Raw genomic sequence first — 19,359 nt, forward strand, 5'->3', positions numbered from 1 at the left:
CAGCCGAGGTTGGTGGTGTCTGGGAGCTCCGTGGGATGGTGGAACGTCATCCCGATCCGGAACAGCGTCGCGAGGGTTTCCCCCTCGAGGGAGCTGGCGAGGGCGAGCGGCACAAACGCCCTCGCGAAGACGACGGGGTCTGCGCTCGCTTGAGCCACTGAGATGAACATTAACCGCTCCTCCATATGGGGATGTGGAGGAGCGCACGGGAAAAAAAGGGCAAAACAAAAACTTACAAAAACCGGAAATCAAACACGGGGAAGGGATGCAGCTTACTGTTCGGTCCGCTGTTCTGTCACGTTGCACACACACGAGGGACGAGGAGATGCTAGAGAATATGTTGATAAGACTTTATTTACAGGAACCAAGGGAGACGAACTCAGGAAGACGTTTACACTAAAACGTTCACAGCGGACAGAGAACTAGGGACTGGGAACACTTTAAATACACACAGGAGGAGGGGATGACGAGACACACCTGGGATCAATGAACCATCATGGGAAACACCTGGGACAAATGAACTAAACTAATCAGGACAGGATCAGGAAACTAACCAAATAAGGGCATAGGAAGGCACATGGGGAGCAAGACACACACAAAACATGGAACAGAGTCTGACAATGTGAGAGGAACAACCTGGAATTTATGTGAATTTTATTGAAAATTTGGTTACAACGTATATGAGAACCAATCAGTGGTATTTTAATATTAGTTTAGTATTTATTTATAACATTTATTACTCTTTTGAATTTAATATTTTCAGTTTTCATTTTAATGTCATTATACATTTTAGTGATTTAATGTGCTTTTGTTTTAGTTTTTTTTTTTAGATATTTCTATTTAGCTTAAATATATTTTTATTCAAGTTTTAGTAATTTAGTACTTCAATGTAAACTTGTTTTTTAAGTTGACATTTTTCATTGTATATTTGTATTTTATTTATTTTCAGCTTTATTTCAATGATTTTTAATCATTTTAATTTTAGTTAAACAATAACAATCTTGGAACCAGTGGGCTTTGGCATCATTATTGTGTCAAACCTGGTGCATGTGTTATGTTTAAATATATTTGTGACTACATATGGCGTTTTTTGGAGCTTGGCCTTTGCTTGGCATTTGCTTTAATTTCCATCTCCTGTTTTGTTCCATAGAAGAAAATTATACTTTTTTTTTTTTTTTTTTACTGAATGAAGGTGAGTAAATAATGACGGACTTTCACTTTTTGGGTGAAATATCCTTTAGGAAAGCTGATGAGGACATAGTAGAAACCCATCCTGTGGGCCAGTGTCTGATGCCCAGCATTCACTTGTGTCCTAAGCCAGTCTTTTTTAACAGTAGGCACATATGGCATGTCTCTGTATGGTAAGATCATACAAAAGTATTTCGATGAGTACTTACCAGAGCACTTGTTTTTGTGTGTGTATAGTGGGGTTGTGAGGTCATCACAATCTATTTGCACATGTGCTATAGATCCAGGTCCAGGACGGATGGATACATCAGCAAGGCTTCTCTCTCACCCAATAATTATTGACTGTGTTATGTGCTGTGGCTTATTGGCTTCATGTTCTGCCAGCTTGAATTACATCCCTCAACGTCTGGTCACGTACTCCACCAGCCAAGCTTCCAAACTCAGACATCTGTGATTTTGGAGGAATTAGAATTGACATCTTTGAACTTCCCTTTGAATCCTGCAGATTTAGGCGCATTAACAAAGGAGGAAGGCGGCTTACGCTGAGATGCATCATGGAATAAAGAGTTTACCTCACTTCCGTTTGGTTTTATGACCGTACATAGCGGAATTGCCCCAGAGAATATGTGTCCTTTGTTAAGAGGCTCACACACACTCACTTCCTGGCGGTCTGTGCTCCCCCCACCCAGATTTACATCAGTCAGGTTGTCAGGCCTTCATCGCCCTTATCAGTTAGCGAACAGGTCGATGACAAGGAGGAGGTCAGTGACAGTTTCCCATCATTCATTGTGCATTTCACAGGAAGTGACAGCAGACTGTGTGCTGCAGCAACACTGGGGAGCGATTGTCGCTAACTAATATCTGTTTCCAAAAGGGTCGTCCCCATGAGAGGCATTTGATGACCCCCTATTTGTTTTATTGGAGACCTTTGCACTCTAAAAGTGTAATTGGTGCTTTCTAAGGCAGTCATCAATATTACTATTGGTCATAGATGAACCAGTTGGGCTGGGCTTGCTTATTTGTTTTTAATAACAAAAAACCCGAAGGTTATGTTTTTGGCAACTGTAAAGGTCCTTTTTACAGTGGCCCAGTAGTGCACAACATAACGAAATCACCACAACACAATGCATAGGACTAATTTTTGTTGTATTGTGCTAATTTCGTTGTGTTGCAACTTGTTTCTGTTGTGTTCTGCTAATTTAGTTGTGTTGCGGCTTGTTTTTGATATGTTGTGCTAATTTCGTTGTATATATATTGACGCGGGGTGAATGAGAACACAGACTCGGTACTGATCGAAAGAGCCCCGGAGGGTGATTTATTTGCCCACACACTGATCACACGTGCTCTGATGAATGGTGCTCGGTGCCCGTCTCAGCGTGGTGCTCGTGGGGTGAAGTGCCGTGGTGCAGATCCCTCTCCCAGGGTGCCTTCGGAGTCTGTGAACAAGGAGAAACAAGCATTAATGTCGCCTGGAGCTCCGGGGTGCCTTCCCGCTGGTGTCTGTTCTCCTGGCTTTTAAGGCCAGCGGGAACGAGCTCCAGGTGCGCCACTCATCGCGCACAGGTGTTGTGCGTCGGTGATCAGGGTGACGCTAATCTGGACTCGGGATACTCGCCACAATATATATATATATATACACCTTGCTACGTGTACTGCGTTAGGCTAACCAAGACTTGTCATTTGCACTTATATATTGTTGCTCTTTTGTTAGTTTTGACTGCTTTTATTGTCCTCATTTGTAAGTCACTTTGGATAAAAGCGTCTGCTAAATGACTAAATGTAAATGTAAATATTTTGTTGTTAATTTAAAAGTAATTTGTTACTTTCCTAGTTACTTGAAAAAAGTAATCTGATTACATAACTCGCGTTACTCGCGTTACGCGTATTGCATTACCCCCAACACTGTATATAGTGTTGGGTAACACTTTTTGATAGTCCGCTTTAGACATTCAACTAACTATAAGCAACTTAACAACTGCATGTCAACTAACTCTCATTACAGTATTAGTAGACTGTTAGGTTAGGTTTAGGGTTCGTAGAATAAATTGACATGTACTTGAAAAGTTACTTGATAAGTCAGTAGAATAATTGTAGGGACACCATCAGAATAAAGTGTTAGGTATGAAGTAGACAGTATACTAATACTCCAATGACTGGTAGTTGACATGAAGTTGCAAAGTTACTAATAACAGAATGTCTACTATTACTGCTGGTAGAATGTCTAAAGTGGACTACCAAAGTGAAACGTTAGTGAAATGTAATCTTGATAAATAGCTTACTGTTTGTCAAAATCAGATCCATCCATGATATTTTCAATTTCACATAATATACCTGTACATACAACTGTCTATTGTTATATACCTGTACATACAATTGTCGATTTGTATATTTTTATACCTTATTTACTTGTTCTATTTTTTATTATCTGTGTTTTTTTGTCCTGTCACTGTCATTCTGTTACACTGTGGAAGCTTCTGTCACGAAAAAAAAATCCTCGTATGTGTAAACATACCTGGCAATAAAGCTCATTCTGATTCTGATTCTGATATTCTGAACTCTGAACAGAATCGATGTCTGAACTTTTAAGGCGGGTTTGCATGTAACTGTTTTGGGAAGAAATCATGCTTCTTACTCACCAGCTATATTGGTGCCGTGACCCGGGGAGTGAGGTTTAGGGAGGTGAGTGTATTGTAGACCAGCTGGTAAGAGCCGTGCAGATAAATATCATTCCCTTGCACTCAAGAGGCACACTACACACTAGAGGCTGTGGTCTTTAGCATCCTTGTTAGCCATTTCCCATGTCGGTCGATGCTGGTTTGAATCCCGCTCAGAGCAGTGCGAGTAAGACCAGTTACACTTAGATGAAGGGAGAGACCCAAACCATAACCTGCTGAAAAAGCATCTTAATCCAGTCTAGGGCTGCACGATAAATCGCATGCGATATTTAATGTGCATCTTGTCTAAACTCATTTGTATCTAGTCTATTGGCTGATTTCAGAGCAGTTGTGGGCACTTTTCAGCTATATTATTCACCCAGCTAAACACCTGCCTGGCCAGGCTGGGACCTGCAAACAACAGCAAACCAGCTTAGTTTTTTTTTTTTCAGCAAGTTATCTAGAGACCAGAATATCACAGGCCTAAAGGCCCAGGTGTACTTCATTTTCCGCATTCCGCTCTGTCTCGCACACAGCTGAGCACACAAGCCTTTCAAAGCATACTCCATTGACAGAGAGAGCGTGGATACACCGGTGCGCACTAGTGGACCTTTGTTTTAAAGTGGTCAAATCACTCGCACATTCACTACTGCTGGCACAAGTCCGGACACAAAAATCAGGCTCTACACAGATGTGTGCATGGACATCAGCAGAATGTGCTGAAGGCGAAAATTACGTCCCACAGACTGGAACACGAACAAGGGAAGTATACTTTAGGGTGGACTCTTTTAACTTGGATCAGGAAGCGGTTCCACCTACAAACCACCCAAAATGTCCTAGATACCACCTAGAACCCCTTAGTAATTGGATAGTAATGTGCTAAAAATCACACAGAACACTTTAGCTACTGATAAGCTACACCCAAGCATGATGATAGCCAGTTTTACATTGGAAAACACTGCTTACATATACTTCAGACAATGTAGAAATATTAGTGCTGTCAAAATTAGCAAGTTAACACATGCGATTAATTTTGCAGTTTAACGGCGTTAAAAATATTTAATGCCGGGGCGTAGCTAGGGTTGGCCACCCGTACTTACAACTGCTAACTTCTGTCTCTTTTTTTCTTGACAAGAATTGCGTTTATTTTGAAGCAGAACATCTTTATGACCACATCAAACAGGAGACTTTTCAGACACGCATTTCAACTTCACCTCAGCACCAGGCAATAGTCAAACAAGTGAGGAAAAGGGTACAGGTGACGAGGAGCTTCAGTAGAACATCAGTGAACTGCAGTCAGATGAGATGTTGTCAGTAAAAACAATTTTTCCTGTTCTATCAGCTGTTATATTGTGCTTGTACCTCCACCTCTTCAGTTGCACAAACAAATGCGCCGGCACACTGTATATAAAGCACAAAAGAAACTACGAGCATGCAATGTCGTATCTCGTCAGTTAAGTCATGTAGTTACCAAAAGACGATTAAAGCGGCCTTAAAACTGTACATGCATGTAAGTATTTGTTATATGATTCACATTTAAGAACATAATTGTCCTGGAGCACACCAGCACGATCTCCCTCATCTAACACACCCGATTCAACTCGTCAGCTCATTAGTAAAGACTTTAAGACCTGAAGCGGGTCAGAAAAGGTAAAGGGTTCTGAGAAAATACAATGCATGTCAGATCCGCGTCACATTCAGCAGCGGCTGAATTAAAGTAATATTAAACTCTTATAGTAACTCATAACTCTTAAAGTAATATCAGCCAAATAACCTAATAACCCAGCTGCTGTGATGTCAGTTAATCAAAGAACAAAAGGAAAACATCAATAACTTTTGTAGCTTTAAGGATTCATCTATATTTAATTTAGAATTTAGTGTTTGATAACTTTATTCAATTTCTGTATATATCCTACTTGCTGAAGGGCACAGTATGACATTTATTATATGTGAAGACTGATTTAAGTTCACTTAAATTAGAAGTTGTTATTTTTTTAAAGTCTAATAAATTTTAAAATTGATAGCTCTCAATTATGTTGTAGGCAATGGTTAAAAATGAGGGAAAAAGAACAATATCTTAGAGACATCAGTAGTAGTGGTATCAGTGATGCTTGCCTTCAGTCATAAAAAAGATGCCAATAAACAAACATTAAAAATATTGTTGTTTCTATATTAATTTAAAGATTGCATGTGAAATTATTGCAATATAAAAGTATATTTAAAAACTTTAATGTTAGGTGGGATTAATCGTGATAGCACTAAAAATATATACTTTAATCTGATCACACTGAACAATTACAGCCAGTGTCAATGCTGCTACACAAAAAAATGTGCAAAAATTGTACCTTTAGGAGTTCAGCTTAGAAGGACAATGGGTGTTTCTCAAATGGAAGGCTGCATCCTCCGAAGGCTGCATATCTCGGCTGCCACGTCATCAAACGTTGCTGAATCGCAAGGATCCTTGGGAGGCAGCCTTCGTTTCGCGTCCTTCATTCAGATGAATTTGAAGGATGCATGGGATGTATCCTTTGCAACCTTCAATCCCCCACAATCCTTTGTACCCTTCCATTTCATGAAAATAAACTGACGACAAACGATTCAGTACTGAGCTTGTCTGAATTTATTATGAAATGTAAGACAAAAATAATGTTTTCGGACATGAAAGCATGTTATTTTTTTGTTTTGGTGTAAATTACTCACTAAATGCTAAACTGCCAATAATGTAAACCACTGGGAGACTAGACAGCTGTGATTTATTGTATTGCATTAATAGAAAGCCAAATAATATAATGATTTGTAATACAAAGTATTTTTCCAAAACTAAGTTTTATTAGTATTTTCGTGCCGTGGCGGTGAGGGCGGGAACATATGTGACGTAGCCACGCACACTTACTAGACTGCCTCTTTTAATGCCGAGGAGGACTCTAGCCTACAAGACTCTGAAGGACTGAACTAGGAAGGACGCTGCCTCGGTAGGATGCAGCCTTCCGTTAGAGAAGCACCCAATGTTGTACCTTAAATGTTCATAATAGTGCTTTAAAGGGATCATTTACGCACCCTCAAGTTGTTTTAAACCTGTATGAGCTTCTTTCTTCTGCTGAACATCAAAGAAGATATTTCGAAGAATGTTAAAAACCAACAGTTGACGGTAGCCATTGACTTCCATAGTATTTTTTCCTTAGTATGGAAGTCAATGGCTATGGGTGAGCTATCCCTTTAAGTATGAATATTACTGCTCTCAGATTCTACTATGCATGCACCTTTAAAAGGTACAAAGTTGTCCTTTTAATGGTACTGACCCAGTGATAAGCTGTTGTATCCAAAAAAGGTACAGTTTTGGCAATTATTTCTGACAGTGTAAGCCGTGCCCTTTTTAGGTCCCACATTTCATGCTAATTTAAATGCTTATACTATTTCTATGGTGGGTAATATTAGCTACACAGGTGCAAACCGCTAAACCACACATTCACGCTAGATGAGGCACTGATGAGACACTGCGGCGAAACCGTCGAGTTCACTCATCACCTCTGCAGTCAGATGGCTGAGAGGGTTCGTTTACAGAGGCGTGGGGGAGACAGCATGTCACCGGGGGTTAAAACATCAAGAAAGTCTGACAGCAGTCAAAGAGCAAACGGAAGGAGGGTACATGAATGGTTGCCTGGCAACAGAATTAGGCAGTTTTCAGCTTTGGTTTCCAGTCAGAAAGAGACGTGCTTTGCTTTCAGTGTCCATATAGAGATTGTCACCTGTCATTTACCAAGTGAATGTGCATGAATGTGTGCGCGCCAGGGCCATATCCACCATAATCAAAGCAGGGGGACGTTTTCACCCCAGTTTTTAAATTAGTAGGCAAACAGTATGTCTTTCACAATGGCCAATACCTAAAATGGTACCTACCCGGTCTTGAAAATGTATTTGTAAGATGGTGTAAATAAAAATGTGTAGGGTTATGGCTGCGATTTCAGTGCAGTGTATCGCAATCAGGCTGCGTATAATGAGTGTATGGTGTTTGAGTGAAAGATTTGTTGTTTTCATGAGACAAGCCAGTTAGAAAGATGGAGGGGAAAAGATTGAGAGTAATTGCTCTGTAGAGAGATAAAAGAAGACTGAATAGGGAGGAAGGAGAAAGACAGCAGTGATTTTGGAAGGAAGCAATAAAAGAAACAATGCTGGCCTGGAAAAAAGCAAGCCAGTGAGAGAGAACATGTTAGAAAGAGGAGGAGAGAGATGAGAAAGAGCTTGCTACCACGCGGTCAGTTTTGCGCCTCAGGTGGAGCCCTGTCTTCAGATTGTGTGTGTATGTGTGTGTGTGTACATTCACCCTGCACTGCAAGCGCTTTTCATTAGCTTCATTTTCACATAACAAAGCAGCAGTCACAATCTCCTCTTCACTACAGCTAGCGTCAGAGCCCCTCTCTGTCAACAGCTGTCCAAAACCTAGCAAGCTGTCTACTAGCATCACAGGTGCACTACAGGCATGACAGTTGTTTCAAAATGCAGGCAGCATGTATCCTTCCCTGAAAAATATATTTCAGAATGCATTGCAACAACCTCCAAGAAAATCTAAGATGGTGGATGAGTCAAGACAAAACAAAACTTTTTAATGGAAGTAAATAAAATCAAAAGTGTACTCTTTTACCTAATATTTTGTGCTTTTAATGCTTAGAGTATCACGTTGTTAGCTTAGCAACATGCTAACGTCAAACTCTTCAAGTCTTGTGTGCTTAACATCAGGAACTCTTTATGCATTGTGTCTCGCACAGGTTTATGTACAGCGTTCTAAATCATCTTATGTGGTTACATTTCTGTATAGGATGATGCCTAAGGGCCCATTCACACAGGACACATCCTAGCATTAAAAACAGCTAGACGGAGTGTGACAGAATTGAACAGAAGGCACGTTTATAGCGGCATTAACACCCATACACCTTTGCTAGTGGGTAGCCTACTTGACATCAAAAACGTTTGGGAATTTGTTGTTCTGGCATTTTGCTAATTATTATGCATGCAGTTTTAATGAGCTGATATAATTTGAAAGACTACATGAAATATTTGTGTTTTTAAAATGTTCATTTATCAAAGTGTTTAAAAATCATAATAAATAGCTTCTTAAACTTATATCTTCCATGCACTTTTGTGTACATTTTAACCTAAAATACTGATTTAATTAAAAAAAAAAATTCATGGACATGCATCAACTACCCATATATGCATATGTGTATGTAAATAAGCAGTGTTTAGGTTCATCCAATTGGGCCATTGTTTTAAAACCGACATTGATTTACAGTGCTGCATGTCATAAACTATTTTTAACTTGACATAGCATCTAAAAAATGACATGCTCATGGTGTGAGATGTGCTGTAATGGACAAAGATGTTTGCCTATTCCAGATTTACCACAGACCAGCAATGAGTGCAGACCAAACGCAAGAACATGTCCTGTGTGCACAGCCGTTCAGAAGACAGCTGCCAATGTAAGCAGTAGACAGCAAGGCAGCACGCTAGCTTTTTTTCTGTCAATTCCATATGTTCAGTGCATTCACGAAAATTTTTCCTTGTGCTGCCTGAACCCGCTAAAGTTAATCCTAACCCGCCTTTCATGCAAAGACCGTCTTTACAGTGCTCTGCGCTCCCACAACGGAAAGCCTCGTCTGCTTTTATAGTGTGGGATGAAATGTGTTATGGCTCATATACTCGTTCATACTCCTTTGAGAACAGTTAGAAGCCGTGAATAATCTCTAGAAATTGCTTCCATTGTGATTACAGAGCAGGAAGTGTAAAGCGTTATGGTGGAGTTGAGTCTTCCTGCTTTGCTACCTGTATTTCAAATTAGCATATCATTTGGGTGAAATTAATTTATGTAGATTAGTCCTGGTTGATTGTTGGCTGTCTAATCAGATTGTGTGTGAGTGAATGTGAACATGTGTGTGCGCTGGCTCCAGTTCCTTGTACGAAGCCGGTGGTTTACGTGCCCTACGTCCCAGATTTGTCGCTCTGTGGTTTTTCAGCTCTTTGAAACACGTTTCTCTTTCGCTTCTCTGCAATTCCACACTCATTATAGGGGCTTATGAACATGCCCTGCTATTACATCTTGCTTACAATGTTCCCTTCAGTGTTGACAACTGGGTTCAAAATTAACACTCGCCAAGCTCCAACTGCAAGAAAAATTCAGCTTTAATGAGTTACTCGTCAGTTGTTTTATATGTTAATATAGATTAACACAAAATTACAATTTCATTGCTGGAAGATTTTCTTAATTCACCCACATTTCAGACACAGTATGTCTAGTTATTTTGTCTTTTTTGTTGAATGGAAATCAGAATCAACCGTCATGCATATCCGAGCACAGCAGTGGGGTTTTTGTTCCTGAATGAATCAGAGTGGTTTTTAATGAGTCACTTGAGTCAGTGATTCATTGACTCATGTATAAAGGCAGTCGCTTAGTTCATGAATGAGTCTGTGTTTTTGAACAAATCAATTAAGTGAATGATTCACTGACTCACTCGTAAAGACAGACACTTGTTTAATTCCAGAATAAGGTAAATGAGTCACTTGAATCAATTATTCAATAACTTAATCATAAAGAGTAAAGACAGTCGCTTGTTTTGTTCCTGAATGAATCAGTGTTTTTAAATGAATTAAGTGAAAGATTAATTGACTCGTACATATTAAGTGAACGATTCATTGACTCACGAAGACAGTAACTGCGTCCCAAATGACGCACTATACACTATATGCACTTATACACTATGTACTTATGCACTATGTAGTCAACCATGCAGTGTATCAATTTTATATTTTATCATTAATAATCTGAGTCTGATAGCCCCTCCCCCTTCGCGATGTAATCCACTTGTTTAGTCGTAACGAAGGAATGCTGTTTCCGGGTTCAAGCCTCTACTCGTTTCTCTTGAGAATACCAACTCAACAGCCATTCATGAGCACTATTTATTCATATTACATATTTAAGCTGAACATTTAAAAATTTACAGTGTACACTACAATCTCAGTGTTCACAGTGTTCCAAATACAAATATTTTAATGATTTATAAAAAAAATGAATCACTATCTGGCCATCTGGGATTTCGGTATATGGAGATAAAGGTTAGGATTATAATTTTTTGGTAGTATTATATCACATTCTCAGTGTATATTAGTACCATTTGTTGTTTTCTTGTAGCATCTGATAGAGCGTTTGGACCCGGAAGCAGTGACACTTAGTTTTTTTTTCGGTTATTTAAGTGCACTTTTTCGTTTTGAAATTTTCAGTGTGAACGCACTACTCACACTATTTATACTAAAAAAATGTCATAGAATAGTGCATAAGTATGTGATTTGGGATGCACCTAGTGACTTTTTAAATCCAGAATAAATCAGTGTTGTTAAAGGAGTCAGCTGAGCTAGTGGACTCATATAGTCACCTGCTTGTGCCTGAAGGAATTTGTGTTGTTTAATGAGTCAGTTGAGTCTATCATTCAATAACTTACTCGCAAAGATAGTAGCTTATTTCATCCCTGAATGAATGAGTGTTTTTAAAGAAATTAAGTGAAAGATACATCAACTCATCTACTTCATTCCCGAATGAATCAATCCGTTGAGTTAATCATTCAGTAAAAGACATTTGCTTCGTTTATTCCTGAATGAATCAGTGTTGTTAAATGAATTTATTTAATTTTCAATGATTTAATGATTCACTCATCAAGACAGTCCCTTGTATTGTTCCTGAATGACTCTGTGTTATCGAATTAATCAGTGGAGTATCAGTTAATATACAGAAAGAATCCCCCCCCCCAAAAAAAACCTCCACCACCAAAGTACAGTACAGTTAAAATATTCCATAATTTTAGAAAAGCCACTCAGCCAATCAAATTCAAGGATCAAGCGTATACTGTATATGTATCTCATTTGCTATACATATACTGCTACAAGTAAAATGGGACCCTTGTCATCAAAAACAACACCAATATATACACAATACCCACTGACTGAAACAACAGCTATCATTCATCTTGTCCTCCCCCATCTACACCGACCATGGTGCTTGTTGGCGCGTCTGAGTCAGAAAGCAGCTAGGCGGAAAGGGAATATTAAGGGGAAAGGCAGGGCAGTGCTCGCACCTTGATGCAGATATTAAGCAGATCTGTAGGCTGAGTAAAGGAAAGCACCCTGCCGCGAGTGACTCATTTGCTCGGTCATGGTAGACTAACTGTGAATCTCGAAGAGGAGATCAGCTGTTCAGAGATTTCAAAAGGGCCGTCTGTCCGCAAGTGCTGTTTCTGATCTTCTGCTTCTCTCCTCGCCCCATGCCTTCTTCTCTCAACCTCCACCCCTTTCCTTTCTCCTACTGTATTTCCTCCTTTCCTCTCCTCCTTCAGAAACCCCTCTCACACTCATCTCACACCCTTAAACAATCACTCTCCACCCTCTGTTTTCACACTCACTTATTCCTCCTCTGATAATGCCTCTCTCTTTCTCTCAATCTGCAGGTGGAAGAATGGCCCTCTCGTTTATTCTGTCGCTTCTCCTCGGGTCTTTTTCCCTCGCCGTGGCCTCACATAATACGACCGCAGGTAATGGAGAGAGCTGAAGTCTGTGTCTGAGAGCTTTGGTGTGTACTGTATGTGTGTGCTCTTATAATATGTGGATTTATGTAACTTTTTAATCAATGCTTGTTTCATGTGCATTTATAGTTTTCATTTGTAATTTGTTACAAAAGTTGTCCAAATGAAGTTCTTAGCAATGCATATTATTAATCAAAAATGAAGTTTTGATATATTTACGGTAGGAAATTTACAAAATATCTTCATGGAACATGATCTTTACTTAATATCCTAATGATTTTTGGCATAAAAGAAAAATTGATAATTTTGACCCACACAATGTATTGTTGGCTATTGCTACAAATATACCCGTGCTACTTAAGACTGGTTTTGTGGTCCAGGGTCACATATATATTCATTATTAAAAGTACACTCAGTAATATGATGTTTCCTTTCAGGGTTGCCAGGTGTATGTAACAAAACCAGTCTAAATGGTTCTCAAAACTATCCCAATCACATTCCGGTGGAAAATGGCTATCAAAATTGCATTAAAATCATTCCAAATTCGCTTTCTTTCATTCTAAATTCTCCATTTCCTTCGCTTCAACCCACGATTAAAATAAACCCTGGCAGCAGTAAAAAAGTAGCCCAATTCCTCGGGAAAACATTGTTTCCGTTGCACTGGCCAATATGGTTTTATACTTATACTGACACCTAGTGGTGTGGATGCAACACTAAAAGCATATGTTTTTGGTTTGGTCACTGTTAAAATTAGCAGTCAGCTATTATTTATACGATTATTTATTTCGTTTGGTCATGTGGTTTAAAAATGGCCCCCATAAAGTGACCCACTCCATGTAAAATAAAACAGCTTTGACTTCATATTTGACTTCATTGACATGACTTCATATCACTGTTATTTTAGTATTGTTTATATATTGGTTATATGAGGTAGTATTTGTTAATATATTGAATTTGCTTCTTTATAAAAACGTTTCAGTTTTAGTCATTTTGTTATGTGCTTTTGTCATTTTTATTTTTGTAACTATTTTTATTTTTTAATATTTCTATCCACCTTTTAACTAACAAGCCATACTGTGTTTTATATTATGGGAGACACTTTCAGTTTGAGTAAGTTCCCATTTAAAAAGACTGAAACAAATAATTTAAAATCATAAAGTTGCACTACAAGTCATCCTTATCCGTCAGTTCGACTGAATGAGCTGTACATTTTCCTTCATGTTCTATTTTACAGACGGCATGAGAATAATGTAATGCTTGGTATTTTAATGTGACATGATATAACAAGAATGTCTATGGCAAGAGCTCTTTTCACTCCGCTGCATTCTTTTCCTCCTGATTATTTTTTCTTTTGCAATTCTGCCGTAACATCATGAAAAATGCGCATTTGTGGTCTGCTTTCCTGATTTAATTAACGATATTAACCATGAATAATTAATGGATATGCACTAAGAATATCTCATTTTTCTCTCCAAATCCTCATGTCTCTTTCTAGGTTTGTTTTCTCACTGATGCTTTCAAATGCAATTGTTACTTAATATAGACATATATTACTACAGTAAAATTTAACAAGTCCATACTATTACTACAGAAATAGGCAATGTCTTTTGGTTTTATTCATGGTATGTTGTAATTTGTTAACGGTTTTACACTTTAACATTTTCTTTTAATGATCAGTGGTTGAAGGGTGAGTAAAATAATGTCACCTCATTGTACCCAGTTTTTGAAAATGCTTATTATGCTTTCATAGAGCGAATCTTTCGCTGATTGTTTACAGTTTATTGGAAGTTACCTCCCATATTTTTAGGTTCTTTTTTTCCTGTTTTAGCCATTTTACTTCAACTAAGTTTGTGTTTTTTTAAGTTACATTTTTTACAATTTCTTTGTTAACCTTATTTCAATTACTGAAAACAATTTTAAATAGTTTTAGTTTTAGGTTCAAACTGAAAACTCATGAGACTGATTCAGTCTTTTTGACTGATTTATTAAAAAGAACCAGCGGGTTATTTGTTCGCAAGCAGTCTACACTGGTCGTGCTGTATGTTTGTTGTTGCATGCAGCCTGCAAAGACAATAGATAGGAAGATGTATTGTCTATTTACTCTTTTTGAAGGATTTTGTGGCAGGCAGTTTTTTTCTCATTCACATTAACAAACTGTAAACTCAGCCAAAACATAATTTCACTATTGATTTACAATAGATGCGACATTCAGTATGACTTATCTGATTTTATACATTTCAGTGCCGTGTTTCCAGTATTTTTATAAAATGTAAACAGTTCTGTTATTTTAGTGTACTATATAATTTATTAATAGATTCAATTAGAATGAGCTTTTATTTTAATTTTTTTACATTTTTTTAAATGCTTTGGATATTTTTATTAGTTTTTTGTTTTATTTCTATTTAGCTTCAATTTATTTTTTTATTTCAATTTTACTTATTTCAGTAAAACACTTTTAGTTTTTCATCAAATATTTACATTTCATTTTATTTCAGTTAATCCCCAACTTTTATTGTGTGTGTGAGCATTTCAAAGGATTTGTGTGTCCGTTTCTAGGTGCATCTCTTTGTTTTTATTTGTTTGTGTTTGCTCGGCAGTGTGTTGATATTCCGGGTGTGTAAAAAGGTCTTATGCACTGGTCACATCAGTCAGCATCTAGAATTTAATTTTTTCTCACGTCTCCTCCATCCCGCTCTAATTGCATCCTTCCTATCTCAGATGTTACAAGCTTAGCTAGTCTGTTTTGCCTGAGCTGAACGACTAATGAAACACAATATCAACACTATTAGATGTCTGACAGCTATAATAAGTACATAAATCCTCACGTATGTAATCCTCTCATGCATAATTGTCCTGTTCTATGGCCTGTTGAACAGCAATAAGAGCCTGTGGAATATCCCTTGTCACAGTGTATCTCCTGATCTGTCTAAGTCAGGCACATACACACTGCAAAGTTTAGATAACTGAACAAGGCAATAGCTATTGCCAACGTTTTGTGTCTAGAGGTAGTAAACAAGAAACATTGAAGTCAACAGTTTAACCTGATTGGCGTTAATTATTTTTGATGACATTAAGACTACCGATGGAGGCATAGTAGTCAGGTATCATGTTTTGTTAATGCACTTAAATCACAAATTTCACAGATTTCATGACACTTTGATTGTTACTTCCTCATTTGTTTAGGAGGAAATTCAGATGTATAATACAGTTGTCTACAGTAACCAAACTCACTAGGGTGTAATTACACAAATAAGTACTGAGTAATATTAATTACATGGACTTCCTATAGGTTTAGGGTTAGTTCCTTTGAATTATGCATAATTTCCTGGCTTCACTACATATAGTAAGTACATGTAATGTGTAACAAGGACACTATGTTATGTCCTCAGACATACAGTATATGATATGCGGTTTGTGGGCATTTTCACTCTCCTCTTTAGTTTCTCTCTCCATGGCTAAAATAAAATGTTACCAAATATTGGTGTTTGATAGTAATTGTTTTGAAATGTGATACAAATGTGAGATGTTGCATTGGGACTTTAACCCTGTAAAACCTGACATATATATATATATATATATATATATATATATATGAAACATTTATGTAGTGTTATGTTATTAATATTTTGAATTAGCTTATCTTTATATTTTTAGTTTTCATTTTAATTTGAATATTTTTTAAAGTATATGCTGTAGTCATTTTTATTAGTTTTCATTTTTTTAAATTCATTTTGTTACTATATTTACTTTATTAGTTTTATTAAGATTTCTAGAGTTAATATTTAGATTTAAATAATTTCTATTGCAGTTTTTTAAAATGTATTTCTTGTTAGTAATTTAGTTCAAACTATTCAAACTTATCTCAGTTATATGCAAAGGCATTTAATTGTTTGTAATTAAAAAAAAATAATATTTCACTTTTTAAAAGTTTTTTGAATGAAATCTTTTTTTTGAATCTTTATTTTCATTAACAAAAATGTTTTAATACTTTTTGTTAAGAATAATAACCTTGCTCTAAGAGAAGTTACATCTCAAAATTCATTCCCTTTAAATCACCTGAAAAGTGCCGCTGTTGAGGACTAGTTGACCATCCTGACCTCTTCCACATACAGAACCGGATGAAGCATTCAGTCGAGGAGTGACAGCCATATTTAGCAGCAACGTGTACATGGTCTTCTTGAATACAGTGTGCAGAATGCCAGAATACATGCTGTGTGCTGTGTAGGCTTGGCATTTCAAACGACTCTCGAGTCTCTTCAAAGCTGCAAACAGCAAGCCAATGGCAGCATTTGATTTTGATAATGCCGCTCTTGTTTTTGTCCCTAAAAATACCCTCACACAGAAAATGACTGTAACACACACATGCACACAGTCATGCTGGTCTGTCATGCCCCTGGGCCCTGGGTTTGGCGATGACTGTAATTATTTGCTGACACTGTAGGTGAACCAGGCTGTAATAACAGGCTACAGCTACGCCGCTCTTTCATTCTGACAGCATATACCCGGCAGAGCCCTGAGCCCAGGGGACACTCAGACATTTACACAGATTAGAGGCATGAATGACTCAAATATAATGGAAAATTAGCGCTCTTGAGTTTACTAGTACTATATAGGGCCACATTTGTAGTTTGTGATTACAATGTGCTCTGCTAGTGAAGCCACAGTGAATGTAGCTCAATTAATTTTTTGTCTTGTGAAATGAAGGATAATATATATATATATCCATCCAGTTTCACTATAGTGGCAGGAATGGTGAGATAGCTACGATTAAACGACTCACAACACGAGCTTCCATCATGGCTGTCGACATTGCTGAGTAACATGTTCAGAAAGGAGAGTGCGCCATCTAATGGACAAAATGAGCGTTGCGGTTTGTGATAAATGGTGGTAGCACTTCTGTGACTGTATTAGTATTATGTGAACGAAATCCTTTAGAAAGCGTGATTAACTTTGATTATTTACATATCTTTTTCATCAGGTTGTGCTATCATTCGCCCACCAAGAGATGGAGGGATCAGATACAGGGGTCTGACACAGGAACAGGTGTGAAGAATTAATTTATTAGTAACTTATTGTATTAAACGTATATCTGTGTGGGTTTAGATGGACTACACTGCTGTTGAACAATTTGAGGTCAGTAATATTTTTTTAATGTTTGAAAGGAAGTTTCTTAAGCTCACCAAGGCTGCATTTATTTGATTTAAAATTCAGTAATATTGTGAAATATTATTTTAAAAAAATCATTTTGAATATATTTTCAAATGTAATGTGATCAAAGCTGAATTTTCAGCATCATTACTCCAGTCTTCAGTGTCACATGATCCTTCAGAAATCATTCTAATATGCTGATTTGCTGCTCAAGAAACATTTCTGATTATTAAAAGTGCAGTTGTGCTGCTTCAAATTTTGATGGAAACTGTTAGATTTATTCAGGATTCTTTGATGAATAGAAAGTGCAGCATTCAGCGCAAATCTTTTGTAACATTATAAAATGTCTTTGTCACTTTTGATCAGTTTGATACTAAAGTTAGTATTCAATTTAATATAAAGTATTAATTTCCTTCTTTCAAATAAATAAATAAATAATCTTACTCACATCTATCTTTTGGATGGTCGTGTATGCATTAGCGGTTACATTTGTTGTAACTGTGTTCTGTGTGTCTGAATGCAGATCCGCAGTGTTCAGGTGTTGCCGGTGGATTATGAAATCGAGTATATCTGCAGAGGGAACAGAGTGATCGTGGGACCAAAGGTCAGGAAGTGTCTCCCTGACGGCACATGGACTGACCTGAACCAGCGCAGTAAATGCTGTATGTTCTTCTCCCTATTCCCTATCTGCAAAGGTCTAAAATGTGCCTATAAAACAGACTTTACATGGCAGCCTGTTTAATCAAGTCAAGTTCATCCATCTTCACAAATAAAAATAATGAAAACATTGCTTTAGGTCAGTGATGTGATGCCATAAACGTTCAGCTGGGAGCATTATGTCTTGCAAGCGCACAAAAAAAGAGGAAAGATTTAAGTCATGATGACCTGCGAATGTACTATATGAGGTCTAAATGAACTTGTAAGAAATATAAAGTATCATTTTTGACTTGTAAATGTGAAATGCGAGTTTTTTATATTTTTATATTTACAGTGTTCCTTTTAATTTTAGTTTAGCTTAAGCTTTAGTCATTTTGCTGTGTGCATTTTGTCATTTTTTATTCATGTATTTATTTATTTTTAGCTTTCATTTTCATCTAATTTTATGTAATTTTAGTATTTCAACTTAAACTTATTTTAGCTGCCACGGCAACATTTCTTTTTTTTCTGTAAGTTAAATTTTTCATTTAATATTTATATTTAACTTAATTTCAGCCTTTTCTTATCTATCTGTCATAGACTGTAATTCACAAATGACTCGCAATTCATTGTTTACATCCATACTTATCACAACCCTACCGGACATTCAGTGCATTTGCATACAGCATGTTCATCAGGTGCCAGCGCATATATTTTCAAGACTGTTGACTGTCAGTAATAGCTGATTATGAGTTATTCCTGGCCATTGTTTTAGTCTGCATCTACATTCACAGGCTGAACTGAGCACATGGCATAGTTTCTACATAGAGGAGACTATTAATGTTGACAGTATTTAGTTAATTTAGTTACTACTGTAGCAGCTCTGCCAATTTTAGGGCAGCTTTTAATACTAATACAGCTCATCCAGTAAGAATGAAGTGTAATGTGTCTCATTATTTGTTGAATTCATTAAAATTCAGAATACATCTGTGCTTTAATTTGGAAGAGATGTTGAAGAGCAGAGCGTTTAAAAGCAGAATGCGCAATAGATCACACAAATATGTCACCAAAGCCTACTATCCTGTCATGCTGAGTGAAAAATGCATAAGTGATGGAGGTGTTTTGTCACTGTTTTGGTGCGAACAGTAGGAAATCTGTTTATCAGGAAACCA

The 19,359-nt window shown here is 37.3% G+C and overlaps 1 pseudogene; it reads left to right on the plus strand.

Moving 5' to 3' along the window:
* The window catches only part of LOC107694348 (gamma-aminobutyric acid type B receptor subunit 1-like), a 128,133-nt pseudogene that overhangs the window by 31,000 nt on the left and 77,774 nt on the right, over window positions 1-19,359 (plus strand).

Source organism: Sinocyclocheilus anshuiensis, unplaced genomic scaffold, assembly GCF_001515605.1.
Source record: "Sinocyclocheilus anshuiensis isolate Anshui unplaced genomic scaffold, SAMN03320099.WGS_v1.1 scaffold1240, whole genome shotgun sequence".
Taxonomy (NCBI): Eukaryota; Metazoa; Chordata; class Actinopteri; order Cypriniformes; family Cyprinidae; genus Sinocyclocheilus; species Sinocyclocheilus anshuiensis.